At 48.5% G+C, this 14628-nt stretch overlaps 2 long non-coding RNA genes across 6 annotated transcripts; one reads left to right on the top strand and one right to left on the bottom strand.

The window, feature by feature from the left end:
- LOC135367358 (uncharacterized) lies at nucleotides 1-8978 on the top strand. 5 transcript variants are annotated; one of them, XR_010414437.1, is made up of 3 exons: nucleotides 1-3324; nucleotides 4130-4225; nucleotides 8890-8978. It is a non-coding gene; the product is annotated as an uncharacterized LOC135367358 (long non-coding RNA). The 5 variants fall into 5 exon arrangements; XR_010414440.1 differs by lacking the exon at nucleotides 8890-8978 and having other exon boundaries at nucleotides 6-2832; nucleotides 2891-3324; nucleotides 4130-4285; XR_010414439.1 differs by lacking the exon at nucleotides 8890-8978 and having other exon boundaries at nucleotides 15-1899; nucleotides 2167-3324; nucleotides 4130-4285.
- A 2387-nt stretch (nucleotides 8979-11365) lies between these two features.
- On the bottom strand, nucleotides 11366-12984 carry LOC135367359 (uncharacterized). The gene is made up of 2 exons (XR_010414441.1): nucleotides 12508-12984; nucleotides 11366-12426 (listed from the first exon to the last, which is right to left on the bottom strand). It is a non-coding gene; the product is annotated as an uncharacterized LOC135367359 (long non-coding RNA).
- Nucleotides 12985-14628: the final 1644 nt, after the last annotated feature.

The following is a 14628-nucleotide window of genomic DNA, read 5'->3' as shown; positions in this document are numbered from 1 at the left end:
GCAAACAGCCGCGCTACAGCGTTGAGCAAGTCATGCTGACAGCCGCCGGGCAAGCGACAGCATCACGTGACCGCAAGATCTGTATGATTTAGCAAATTAACACGACCAGACGAGCCCCACGGTTTTAGTTAGTTCCTGGACCAACAGATGGCGCCGCTCCTGATACGTTGTCAGCGAAGTTTCGCTTTGCCTTCTTTCTCCGTGCTATCAGGAAGCGCTCCGTTGATAAGCGATTTTTGTCACGCTAGTAATCGTGGGTGGGTAGCTCAGTTGGTACAGCGTTTGGCTTCTGTACAGAAAGACCCTGGTTCGAAACGGGATCTCTCTGTTTAAGGTTTGGGGGTAGATACTGGGTAAACGTATGAGGGTTAGCTGTATGGGGGGTTTGTAAGGGTTGACAGGAAGTAGCCTAGGTGTGGGTGGGTAAGATAGGAGGAGGTCTGGCGGGAGTGCGCCCGAGGATGCCCCGTGGGGTGTTAAGTAAGACCCCACGGGGCCGCCGATGACGTCGTCCCCCCCCGGTTAGTTGCCTCATCCGGGAACTGGCCGCGGCGTAATTTCCAGAATTCTCACCACGGTTATGCAACATGTATAGTCTGTCTGTTTTGTTGAAAGTCAAGTATTTTAGGTAAGTATTTAAGTCGTAAGTAGGCGTTGTATGTATGTATTTCTTCCCTTCTATGTTGTTCCAGCCTCAGAACATCAATTCTCATGATCACGTCGTTTTGTAGAGATAAATTTTCCACTGATGGCTTCGGGGTTAAGGTTGCGTTTGTGGCAGTGGAAGAAAGTGGATTGAAAGAAATTCCTCTGCTCCGTGGAAAAGTATGACATTGGGCAGAGTGTCAGAGCGTGAGCACAAGAATGCAAAGAAATGTAGAACATTTAAAAACATGTCACAATTGTGCAGCAGTGTTTGAGGAAAAATCTAGGGGTAGGGGCCCAAGCAGCACAATGTACTGAAAGTCGAGTGCAATGGGGGTGGACGGTTATATCAATGTTCTTTAGTCTCACGGGTCTGTTCAAGGGTTTCCACCTACCCGGCCACCCCCATTGCACTCGACTTTCAGTACATTGTGCTGCTTGGGGGCGCGTCATTGTTTGAGGAAGCGAAGCACGTTGTTTGCAGATCATTATGTTAGTTCGCGATCAGTCTTTTACTCTGATAAGATACACGAATTCCTCGAAAACACAGGTCAAAAACTTGTTTATGAATCGGCGCGGCGTGGCGCTGGTGCGTTGGGGGGTGTCGGCTCATTGAACCTTTGTTGAAAGTGTTATGCCGTTCTATTCTTTCTGCAGCAAATAGTTGACTTGATCCCGCGAATATGAACAGTAATCAGCGACACAGGCATGCGAGGAGGATCGTTCTCCATTGTGGTATCGTGGAGAATGAACATGATGACAGAAGCAGCTCTCTCATATCGGAGACGGACGAGTATTACACCGCTGAGACCGTCCAGGAACAATTTGGACGAATGATATTCTCCTTCCATGTATGCCTTGACCCGATGCTCGCTTTCTGGATGCACCGAAACGCCTGTCATTAAAACGCTGCAATTCATTGGATGCGACTCAACGCGGCTTCTACAGTTCAATGGCGTTACTGCTCAAGGTGTCTCCCACTGCGGTGACCCGGAAGATCAAGATTGCACCGCAGAGTGTTTGTACGTTGCAGTGGCATTATGGTACTGTTCGAGAACATGCTTGCCCAGTAGAACGGAGGAGAGTCTGCTTAGCGAAAGAAAATAACGGGAAAGGAGCGTTTGAACGCGGTGTTTTTGTCAACGCGCTGCATACTAGCTGATACCTCCGGGAAGCGATGTCATCGTTCTGTTGGCTCACACCTATCTGAGGACAAGCATATGAGCCTGGATGACCATCCGTAGCGTACATAAAGTAAGTACATTTCTTGATTGCCTTGTCTGCCTAGTTCTGCAGGTGCAGCGCCGTCACATTAGTCTTCCATTGCGCTAAGTCATAAGCCTTGCGAAGCTAAGCCTTGCTAAGCCCGGCTAAGCCACAACAGCTCATAATGCTTCCTTCGAGGGGATATCACTTTTGCATGAACGTCCCTGCTACCCCTCAGTGATTGAAGGCACCAACAGGTGATGCTACAGGTTACTACCCTTTCTGGTTACTGGCCTTCCTTACCAATATCTACAGGTCGTGCAGCTTCACAGTTGACCTTTGTGGAGCAGCTTCAACAGCTCATGATGCTTCCTTCGAGGGGATATCGCTTTTGCATGAACGTCCCTGCTACCCCTCAGTGATTGAAGGCACCAACAGGTGATGCTACAGGTTACTACCCTTTCTGGTTACTGGCCTTGCTTACCAATATCTACAGGTCGTGCAGCTTCACAGTTGACCTTTGTGGAGCAGCTTCAACAGCTCATGATGCTTCCTTCGAGGGGATATCGCTTTTGCATGAACGTCCCTGCTACCCCTCAGTGATTGAAGGCACCAACAGGTGATGCTACAGGTTACTACCCTTTCTGGTTACTGGCCTTGCTTACCAATATCTACAGGTCGTGCAGCTTCACAGTTGACCTTTGTGGAGCAGCTTCAACAGCTCATGATGCTTCCTTCGAGGGGATATCGCTTTTGCATGAACGTCCCTGCTACCCCTCAGTGATTGAAGGCACCAACAGGTGATGCTACAGGTTACTACCCTTTCTGGTTACTGGCCTTGCTTACCAATATCTACAGGTCGTGCAGCTTCACAGTTTACCTTTGTGGAGCAGCTTCAACAGCTCATGATGCTTCCTTCGAGGGGATATCGCTTTTGCATGAACGTCCCTGCTACCCCTCAGTGATTGAAGGCACCAACAGGTGATGCTACAGGTTACTACCCTTTCTGGTTACTGGCCTTGCTTACCAATATCTACAGGTCGTGCAGCTTCACAGTTTACCTTTGTGGAGCAGCTTCAACAGCTGATGATGCTTCCTTCGAGGGGATATCGCTTTTGCATGAACGTCCCTGCTACCCCTCAGTGATTGAAGGCACCAACAGGTGATGGCACAGATTACTACCCTTCCTGGTTGCTGTCCTGCATACCTTTCTCGACAGGTCGTACACGGCACAAGCGGATCTCCGGTAACTCCACCAGGTGGTGTCCTCCGTTGCTGCCCGTTGTTGCACCTCAGTGGTTTGAAGCAGCGGCAGGAGTGCCAGGACATTTTACTCGCCCATTCTATTGATTGTTTCAGAATCCACTTGGAAGCCACGTGTGCATGCTGTCTCTAATTGCATTCTACTGACGTGTGAGTGCTAATTTTCACCAGCAGGCCCTTTGCTGCAGCAGCTTTGTCCTGGAACAGAAGGTACACAACTTAGCATTCACTATAGTAAATTTTGGGGAGGGGAAGCTGTTCAGATAACCCCTTTCCAGGAGTACGGTCGTAAAATGTGATCTGAAGGCGGCAGTTGACGAAAAACCAGCAATCATGCCAGTGTCAGGGATCGAACCGATGCACCTACCAAGACCTCAATCATGACTCGGATACACATTCAATATGTCCCATTTTCTTACATTTTCTTCCTTTGGCAATTTCTTGAGCGTTGGTTGTTGTGTGTGTCGTAATTGTCCATTCAGCCGCTGCAGTTTACGGTTAAACGTAATGACCGGCGTCTGGACGAATGTTGACACTGATTTGCAGCTGAGCGTACCCTATAGGAACTGCGAGTTGCGAACAATTGTGCAATAATGCTTTCATATTCCCGACTACCTTTATTGGACCAGAGCAGAACCTCCGGCACTTGCAGTCGCAGTCGTGGAATGATTTCTGTCTGCCATTCGTAAACGCTTTAGCGGGTTACTAGTGTTGAGAAGAAATCTACTGGTGGAAGGCCCTTATAAGCTGATGTACTCATTTAATGAGTTTGTTTGCGCTTTTTCTTGATACGAGAAACTTGTCTTCGTAAAACTTTCTCCTGTATTTGCTGGTAAACCTATGTCGTGATCCAGAAACCGGCCTAACGGTCTGGCGCGCACTATACCATGAAATAGTTCAACAGAACAATTGGTGAAACTTCGTTGTGCTTTAAAGCTTAGCTATAGTGCTAATTTAAAAAAAAGCGCAGTTCCATAAAAGATGTACTGCCTTATTCACACGTACTCTCTTTCAGGTGCCGGAAGAAGCCAGACGGGACGCTGACGAGGACGCTGACGGAATACGAGGATGGGATCCCAACTTCACAAGGAATCCTCGTAATGGATGTGATGTACTTTGTTGCGCTTTTTCTTGCTCATTATTTCTTCCCATAAAGGGAACAGTGTTTACACACGTGAACACCTGTGAACTTTCGATAGGCGGTTACTCACGGATGAGGACAAAAGGGGATTGGTTTGGGGGGTGACTTGATCCTCTCTGGCTGGTTCTCTTGTCATGTTGATTGTCTGGTTGGTCCGCTTTTGTTTCATCCTCTCTGGCTGGTTCTCTTGTCCTGTTGATTTCCTGGTTGGTCCGATTTTGTTTCATCCGCTCTGGCTGGTTCTCTTGTCATGTTGATTTCCTGGTTGGTCCGATTTTGTTTCATCCGCTCTGGCTGGTTCTCTTGTCATGTTGATTGTCTGGTTGGTTCGATCGATCGATCGCCGGGACTTGTGGTTCCGCTACGAGTTTTTTTTTTTTTAGTCCATCGCGTAGTATTTACCACCGAGTAAACAATACGGAGCGGTCTAGGTGTGCATTGCTTGCGAGAGAACATGATCAACACAACACAAACAGTATTTGCTTGCAGTGCGTGCTTCGTTTTATTGTCCCAGGACAATGTTTGTAGCTATACTGTAATTCGAATGCGCTTTGAGAAATACACGTCTGATTTGCTCCTTTCTTAGACATGTCGCACTATGGTCGCACAAAACCTTCTGATCGCCTGATACCCTCAAAGGTCTGAAACGTGAGTTCTGCTGGCTCCCACGGATTGATGCAATGTTCAGACGCCGATGTGGATGGACGATGGGTCTCGGTTTGGTATGCATATAATGTCAACAGGTGATGCTACAGGTTACTACCCTTTCTGGTTACTGGCCTTGCTTACCAATATCTTGTTAAGGCTTGTTCAGGCCCTCTGTCAGCTTACGTGCTCTGCCATGGTAAGTTGAAGCGCAGTGTTCTGCTGCGCATGTAGATAGGCTTCAGGCCACATGGATAGTGTAACACTAGCGCGAATGCAAAGATGTAGACCCAGGTCGAGGGTTGGCGGCGGTCCAGTATACAGCAATGTTTGGTGCTTCCGCCGGGTTGAAATGTGGACTGGATTCATTTGGTCGTCCCAGCAAATGGGGGGGGGGGGGGGGGTTGAAAAGTAAAATTCTACCCAGGTTTAAGGTTTAGGAACGAAGGACTTCGTGCAGCACTCACCGCGCGTACTTTGAAGTGCACGTTTCTGAAGTCTGGCATTCTATACCAGTTTTAGTACATCGTACGCAAAGGCGATATCGTACGTAACAGATAGCGTTGGTAGTTCTGCGCACTGCGCGAAGCTCTCTCTCTGTTATGGGCGTGCGCACAACCATCAACGCTATCCCTTACGTGCGCAAAGGCGACAGCGTTCGATATACTAAAGCTCACTATTGTCTTCTACCCGGTGTCGAGGTGAGAGAAAGGAAGTGGGGTATCGTTGAGATACCCGGCGATCTACCTCATTTTGATCAGAAAGCAATGATCTCCTATGTGTGTCTGGGGGGACTGCTGGCAGGAATTTTGCAGGGGCATAGGTGGGGAAGGGGGATGAAAAAAACTTCTACCTCCATCTGTTGAGTATATCGAGAACCGCTTTGAAAATACAAGTAGAAGCTTCGAACAACAGATAAGTGTGGGTGGATAGCTCAGGTGGTTGGGTGGTTGTTTCTCCACTAACAGTCCATAACGTTCCGGGTTCGATGCCTAGGTGAGCCAGGTGGGTAGCTACAGGGAGGGTCCTGTGCGGGGGTAGTCTAGTGGGTGGCGGGGACTAACACTCTACGAGAGGGGGTAGTGGGGTAATGGGTGGTCAAGTGGCAGGGGGTAGCTCGGTAGCGGGAGGGTAGAGGCCAGGGGTATATCAGCGGGCGGTGGGCTAAGGTTAGCAGGAGTACCCAGAGGAAGCTGAGGATTGACTCGAGGGAGGCAAATGTGGCCAAAGGGCTGTGTCCGACCCCTGGTGGGTCAGTTGGAGTAAGTAGGACCCCCAGGGCGAACGGGCTCGGCCCGGCCACGCATCCAAGGGCCCCCTCTGGCGCCACCCCTGGAACTCGGGAATCGGGAGAGGATTATGGTAGGGCCACGTCCCACGTGGGGACTTTTTAGATAATGGGATAGTAAGCTAATGATACGGCTACCTGCTGTGGCTTGGGAGGTTGGAGGAGTCTGGGTGAAGGTGATGTGGGGGTTGGGTGGAAGAGGCAAGGTGGGGCAAGGGGCGCTCTGGGCATGAGCATGGCACCAGAAGCGTCGTGGGGGTGGGTGCACCCAGGTAAAGTTCGATGTGGGTATGAGAATGGCACAAGAAAAGTTGCAGGAAGAAGAGTCGTGGGGGTGGGTGGAAGAGGCGTCGTGGGGGTGGGTGAAAGAAGCGTCGTGGGGGTGGGTGGAAGAGGCGTCGTGGGGGTGGGTGGAAGAGGCGTCGTGGGGGTGGGTGAAAGAAGCGTCGTGGGGGTGGGTGAAAGAAGCGTCGTGGGGGTGGGTGAAAGAGGCGTCGTGGGGGTGGGTGAAAGAAGCGTCGTGGGGGTGGGTGAAAGAGGCGTCGTGGGGTGGGTAGAGGGGTGGGGTGGGTGCATCCAGGAAAAGTTCACCCTGGGCATGGGCAGAGCTCGTCCTGGGCAGCAAAACCCCCCCGCGAGGTCGCAGCCGGGACAGCCCTCCAAGTAAGGAATGCCACCTCCACCACTCTTATACTTTTGCAATTCCCGAAGCCCGTTATCGATGGCATTTTCCCTACTTTTCGGGTGTGTCCCGGCTGCTGCCTATTCCCTCCCTGTGGCTGTCCTTATCCCCTACCACCCATTAAGCTATCCTCCCCCGCACATTTTGCCCACCCGTTACCCTTCTGGCCAACTGCTCGGCTTCCACTAAATTCCCCGCGGCGCGCCCATGTCTACCCCCAAGCCTTAACCCTGGACCTGGCATCGAACCCACTACCCCGAGCTCCGTTCCTCGTCCCCAGCGGTTTACCCACTGAGCTATCCCGCCCGAGAGACAACCTGTCTTATTCCATACAAATATTTGCTAAAGAAAAAAGAACAACCAGGAATCGAACCCGCGGATGCCGTGGACGGGAACACGGGTTACTGGCATCACATCGCGAAACGTATTGCTCTTCTGTGTTCCTTCTGCTCTTCTGGGTTTACCAACCAGCCCACACCATCTCATTATTTAATGACATTGCTGAGATACGCAGAACTAACGGTTACCATCATAACAGCAATGCTTCCATTTTATCTCTACCGCAGGCTCGACAGGAGCCCAAGCAGGAGTGAACACAAATGTGCTAGCACAAATCTAATGCTAGCACACATATGCAGTCATACCTGGGCCAGTTTGCATAAAGGTTGCGTTCCAGTCTCAATTTCGACAGCTTCTCACTCATGCACTGCCAAGGCTATTGAGGTTTAGTCTGAGACTCGTACTAAACTTCTATGCAAACAGGCCCTGGTGAGCAGAGCAGGTCCCAGATATGTAAAACCAAGACAAGCTTTGATACAAAAAAAAAAAAAACAGCTTTTATTGCAACACTGCATATATTACAGTACATCATACAGAACTTTCATAACACAACGTAAATAACTTTTTCAAAACCCTAGCCATAACCAACCCCACAACCCATTCATTGCACTCCCTCTGCAAACTCTGCAAGGGGATGATGTGGAAACCAAAAGCACACAGTCCAACACATCAAGCACCACAAACCGCTCACGAGAAATACACCAGATGTATCCAACACGCTCCGCAACATGACAACCCATCGGAAAATTGATGCCCCACACATCCACAAACACAGAAAACCTTGGAAGAGCAGATGCAGAAAACACAATGGAAGAGCTATACTACTCCAACGCAAACACCCCCATGGACCAAATGGAACCAAGCCAAACTGCCTCGAAGCACATCAGGACACAGATGACCACTATCAAAGAATTCAACAGATTGCTGCTCCCAGTTGACCAACAAGCATGCAAACTACAACCACAAACAAATATTACCCTAGTACACCAAATACTACCTTGTAAAAGAAAACAAGACAACACCCCCCTCTCTCCCCAAATCAAAATGTTTATCACTGCTATGTTGTGTACCTTTCCTTTAATAAGGTGTATAGCATGACACTAGGTGCACAGCAAGTACAGCCACACTTATGTCTTCGTTGCAGCTTTTTTGTGACAGTGACGGTACGGTGCGGTGCGGTCAAGAGCTGTGCTGTGCACCTTCCATTCTCCATTCGTTTCCAGGGCAGCTGACACAGGCAGATGTTCACCAGCTAGGGGAGTTGCCCGAGGCATATGAGGCACAGACGTCGTTCAGTGTTGCCATCTCGTCAGAGCGTACCTTCAGGAAAAAGATACAACATATCTTTGTAACTGCACAACTCTGGAAACGTGTCCAACGTACAGTCAATTCAGCCTGTCATGAAAAAACATGAGTATATGCATGTTAGCTAAAACAATAAAGCTTGAACATTTCACAAAAAGCATGGTTTCATTATATCCACAGCAGGACGAGTGCATCTATGTCTTTTGCCTCTGGTCACTCCACAGCTCCGATGCACTGAATACAAAATGTGATTATGCAAGCTCAAATCATACTAAACTGCCAACATTATGTATACTTTATCGGGGAAACAACATACTAACCTGCCTCTTAAAACACAGATTGTAGTGGACCGCAGCACTACGAACTCTTCTGCAGGAGTTTCCTGACGTTCGTCAACTGGTGCACGACATCCACCAATGACCTTGACTTCCTGTAGGGTATGGCATATCACCTGCAAAGGCATACGGGACACAACAGTATCAGGTGTGCTGTTACTTTTGGAGCAAGATTGTGCACTGCACTAAAATATAAAAGTAGAAAAAAAGAAAGAAAGAACAAACTGCAAAAAGAAAAGAAAATTGAACTGGAGTATGCTACTTCTGGACTTTATGGGTCTGATGTGGGTCCTTATACTGGTCTGATACGGGGCCTTCATGAGGTCAGGAGGGCATTGTGCATCCTGGAGCTCCTGGGAGGAAACAGCACAAGAAATTGGGTTACAGATTCATTCAGAATTGAGCGCTTGTTGGATAAACAGTAAAATTAGGAAGCACAACAAAACCCTGATGTGCCTGTACCAGCAATCTCAAACACAATCTTAAGCTACAATATTTCTCCTCTCCAGTTTCCTTTCCGAAGTGTTATCGCCTATCCTTGTTAGCAGGTGAAGCAAGGTGAAATGTGTTGAACAGGTCAGTTGTAGGCCAATGGCCTCTAACTATTTTTACTTCCCGGCTGAGCAACTGTCCTTTTTGTTGTTCATTCAGAAGTTAAGAACTGAAGCAGCTGCAGGAAGAAAGGCTCACTTGGACTCCCTACTTCCACTATTGTCCAAGTGGAATAGTTCTTGCCACAAAAACGAGACAACGTAAAACAAAAGTTGACACCATGTCGTTTCAGCCTATTATCCTATTATGGGTCATGTGCAGCAGCAGTTATTCGAAAGGTAGCAGTCAAAGCACAGCAGTCCTTTAGACTTTTGGAATTCATGTAAATGCTTTATGAGTACTATAGGGTTTCGAGCTTCTAATTTGTCAAAATGTGTGTGTGTGTGGTAATGATTACATGCTATTCTTCAAACACACGGTATCAATTTGAGACTTCCATCAATTCCACTTTACCTGCAAATGAAGAGACGGTATTCCGGGTCCAGGTCGACGGTGACGGAATGCTCCACAGGGCTGAATGTGCTGGGGCGAACTTCTCCAGAACTGTGCCAATCACTGTTGCGCGTGGACAGCCGAACCCAGAAATGGCTTCCTCCTCCGTGGAACTCCTGTGACCCCTGTCCACCAGAGAGTGCTCACCTGCTGGCTTGCTTGAGCAGCGATGGCTAAGCCACAACAAAGTGCAACAACAGACGATCAATCTGAGAAGATAAAATAGTCAGCTGAACCAAGACGGCCACAAGAACATGTTCCCTTATCTCTTTCTTTCCTTTTTTGTATGTGTGTGACAGTAAGGTGAGCAATGCAAGCACCGAGACCCCAACCCATCAGAGCCAGCCACTGTACTGAATGGTCAACCAGGTGAGGTGCATAACACACCCCATTATGACATTGTCGGGGAGGCAGTCAGAGAGGGGTAAGTCCCACTACACAAGTCTACAACAATGCAAAATCACAGAGAGCCAGATCTGCTGGGGAGCTCCTCAACACGCAGCCTCACTCCAGGACTGCGTCGATTGAGCTGAACTGCCGCTGTGCTGGTGTGTGGTGGTAGCGGCATGTTGCTGTCATTCATCCTAAGAGTGTTAAAACCCCCAGTGTTAGGGGTGCTGTCATTCACAGGCTACTGCATCACTTCACCTTTCAAATACAGAGTGGTTCTTGCGGTTGACCTCTAAAAGGGGAATGAGAAAGACATATGAGGCACGACTGGACACACAATATGGAGTGATAGCAATGGGTCTAGCAGCAGCATGATGCCATGAGCTGGTGCAGTGCACTGGGCAGGTTCCAGTGAAGAGCTGAAGGATTGTGGGCCCCAGAGCAAGTGGGCGACAGTTGCACAACCATTCCTTGAGCATTAAGCACAGAGTGTTAATTGCCCTAAGGTGCCAGGGAGGATAATTGCAAAGCAGGTGAAGGCCAGGAACGGTGGTCGCTGAGGTCTTCCCGCGAGTTCCCGATGGAACAGTGGCCCCAGTTCCCCCCGTACGCTAGTGGGTTGTCGGCTGCAAGACTGCTCAAGCTCCAGACGAATGAGAAAGGTCAGGTGGGGAAGTAGGGCTGGCTGTGTTATTCAACCATTGGCTAGGAGATCCAGATGGTGACGCGCAGTCAACAGCGTGTACTGCGACCGGTACTGGAGTGCGAGACTTGGGAAAGTACCGCTGGTGGATGCTCGAGGAGGATCGTCATGACGAAATAACTGAGAGTGACCATGGTGTGTTGCGCCTGGTACAAGGCGTTGCCAAACGCTGTGCCAATTAATAAGTGTTGCTGCCTAGCGAGGCCCTGGAGCAACGGAACGCAATACCCGTAGAAATGGCTTCCCTAGTGCTTCACAGGTCTTATTAAATTTGGGACGGTAAAGGGCTGTGGTGTCTCATACATACATCTCATACGAGGGTTGTTCTGAAAGTGATGCCTGTTGGGTCAGAAATCCTGTATTAAAAACACGACACATGTGGAACATCATTCATTTTATAAAGTAACTCTTGCTCTACAATCTACTCTTGCTCAATAAAGACTCCATTAGCAGCAATGCATTTGTGCCACTTCTCAACCTTCTGCTCGAGGCTGTGTTGGAAACTCCTTCACCCAGGTTCGGATTGCCGCTTTCACCACCTCTGTATCCGAGAACGATTGTCCTCGTAGATCATCCTTCATCGTGAATAGGTGGAAGTTCGAAGGCACCAGATCAGGACCGTATGGAGGTTGTGGCACCACTGACCATCCCATTTGTGCAAGAGCCTGCGAGGTTGCAAAAGAAGTGTGTGGGTGTGCATTATTGTGGTGCAACTGGGTTCCATTCAGATGTTTCCGGGGTTCTTTTTTTACAGATGCCTGTACGGAGTCTCTTGAGGGATTTGATGTAGCAGTCGCTGTTCATTGTTGTCCCACGGTCGAGGAAATTGAGCAAAATCACACCTTTGTCATCCCAGTAGGCATTCAGCATAAGCTTGTGTACGGAACATTGGCTTTTGAATCTTTTGATCTAGGTGAAGTGGGATGTCACCATTCCGTTGACTGATTCTTCATCTCAGCATCATAAAAGTATGCCCAAATCTCATCACCAGTTCAGACATTCTTAAAAAGGTGTTCTTGTGGGCTTCAAGTGCTTCCAGGAGGTCCAAAGACACCTCCAGTCTCTTCACTTTCATACCAGCTGAGGAACCCACTTGGCACAAACTTTCCGGTATCCCAGGATCTAGATTATGGTGTCGACAGCACTGTGACCACAATCAAGTTCTTCAGCGATTTCTCGGATGCTGATTTGATGGTCTTTACGAATCATTTCGTCCACCCTAATCTGATTTGCGGAGGTGGCTGCTGTCAATGCCCTCCCACCATGTGGTTTGTCTCCAATGCTTGTTTCACTTTAACTTTTTCACACGTCCGCACTGCTCACATCAAATGTCTCAGTGCCATACACATTTCTGAGTCTTCGGTTGATGTCGGCAGCGGTACACCCTTCTTTTGTAGAATGACAGCGGCGATGTCAGTTACTCAGAAAGAGTTGCTCTATCTGGAATTGTAAGAACAACCACATTTCAGGGTGCAGTTTCTGAGAAAGTGACGAACAGGCATTGCTTTCAGAACAACATACATCACACAAGTACAGGTGCAAGCTTTGGAGACTGCCCACAGTGGCAGGTACTCAAGGCTGCAATGTCTTGCCCATTGCACAACTTGTGCCCTGCTTTGGACAGTGAAAAAAAAAAAAAGAACAAAAATACAGCATCTCCCCTGGAAGACACTAATGTACCGTAAGAAAACCTGGCAAAGTACTATGTCCAGAGTCCGTGCTAAACAGTGTCAACTGTAACCAGAACCTGCCGGAAATACCGCTAGACACACTAGAGAGTAAGGTTTCGTTAATTTAAGTTTTCCATGTTTCTTCGCACCAAAAACCGAGTGTCCGCAAAGTACGAGTTTCCCAATCAAAGTGGGATACGCTGGTTACGTTGAAACGCGCACTACCGGAGACCGCATTCCCACACACTGTCGGGATGTTTCGACGACAGCCATATTTCTACGGAACGCGTGCTACCAAAATGACGCCTGATATCTAATTTACCGCTTGAAAAAGTAGGACATACCAAAGAAACGAAGAAGAACCGCTTAATTTCGGACAGATTAACCGGATTGAGCGTTTCGTGAAAACGACGCTCATGACCCTCAGAGTGATAGCTAGATAAAACGAAACAGCAAGAAGCATGTTGTTCGTATAACAAAACCCAAGGGATAGTGCAAAGTAACTTACCAGAAGTAGAAGATATGAATGTAGGAGTCACATATTTCCCGGTCACATTCAAACATTCAAAAGCGCAGCCATTACGCCGGGTGGTGAATGCAATGCATCTGGACATTGGCTAATGGCTACAGCCAACTACAGCCACACGTTGTTGCCAGGTGACAAGGCCACGCGACCACTAGTGTACGATGAAAGATGGAAGTCACTGAAAAGGTTAGGCAGCTGTAATTCGAACCCACATATCTCCTGGCCGGTCCAGGGCTCTACCAATTGAGCAAAATAAGGCTTTGTATGTACTTGTCCTTTCTATGTTGTTCGACCTTCAGAACATCAGTTCTTTTATGTCCACTAGTGTACCATGTAGTGTACAGAGACGGTGGGCAACAGAAAGGAATGGCTAGTGTGCGTCCTGGGCAAACTTCAGAGGAAACTGTGCCGATATCCCTCTTGGAAGTTTGTCGAAACGCCCAGGGAAATGACAGAAACGAATGAGAACTCCTTTTTTTTTTTTTCATGTTCTTAAAGTTTCAATTTTCACGCCATCTTCCGCGTTCCTTACTGTATCTCCGTCAGGGAAAATAATGACATTCCACGTGGCTTCCTGGAGTACCCGTCCGCATCGCATTCGCGAAGCAGCCGCACATTGCGCAAGACAAGACACGTGTAGCTGATGGTAGTATATTCTCGGGCACGCGGAGACGTCTAGACGGAAATTTACTTTAGGAGGAACATCGTACGCAGTGCGGTTCTACGTAGGACTCGATGACGCGCGGTATTATGTAGATCAGCTCGCCCTATATATTCCGGATCCGACATTTCCGGGTTGAATGCCGAATGCAAAACTTGAGCGCGGGGAGGGGTAAAAGTGGCATCGCTTTACTTATTAATTCTCCACGATAAGTGCGTCATATGTGTCTTCTTGCGTGAAGAGTCTGGGCAAGTTTAATCTTCTAATTGTGCAGCTCCGTGTCTTCTTCAACGACATGAGATGCGCCTACAGACGCATGCAAGGATTTCCCTACACCACCCCAGGGGGGGGGGGGGGGTGTACACCCTCCCTGCATTTTTGCAACACCACCCTGAGGTGACCCAACCACCAGCTCGGCCACCAACATGTTCTGGTAGTGAGTCCGGCGCAGCGAATTACATCCTGTACTGTCAAACTTGGGCTGTAGGATCACAGTCATGCAGATGATCGTACCATGCATCTGTACAAAATCATTTGAAAGTGACTGTTCAATGCATATATTGCGCACATATACGAGCAAAAATGCGTGCAGGCACGCAAACTCAATGTGGATCATCAAGAACCATTTGCGCCCAACTCAATCAAGCGAGTATTCTGTTTTTTTTTTTGTCTAAGGTTTTCACCGTTGGTTGCTAGGTATTCATTGAGCTTCGTGAGGCAAGGTTCTACTCTTTTTTGTTGTCACTCGTGTGATTATGCATCTTAATGTTGAAATGCCGCGTTCA

The sequence above is a fragment of the Ornithodoros turicata genome, chromosome 8 (genome assembly GCF_037126465.1).
Source record: "Ornithodoros turicata isolate Travis chromosome 8, ASM3712646v1, whole genome shotgun sequence".
NCBI lineage: Eukaryota > Metazoa > Arthropoda > Arachnida > Ixodida > Argasidae > Ornithodoros > Ornithodoros turicata.
This window is presented reverse-complemented; position numbering and strand designations above follow the sequence as displayed.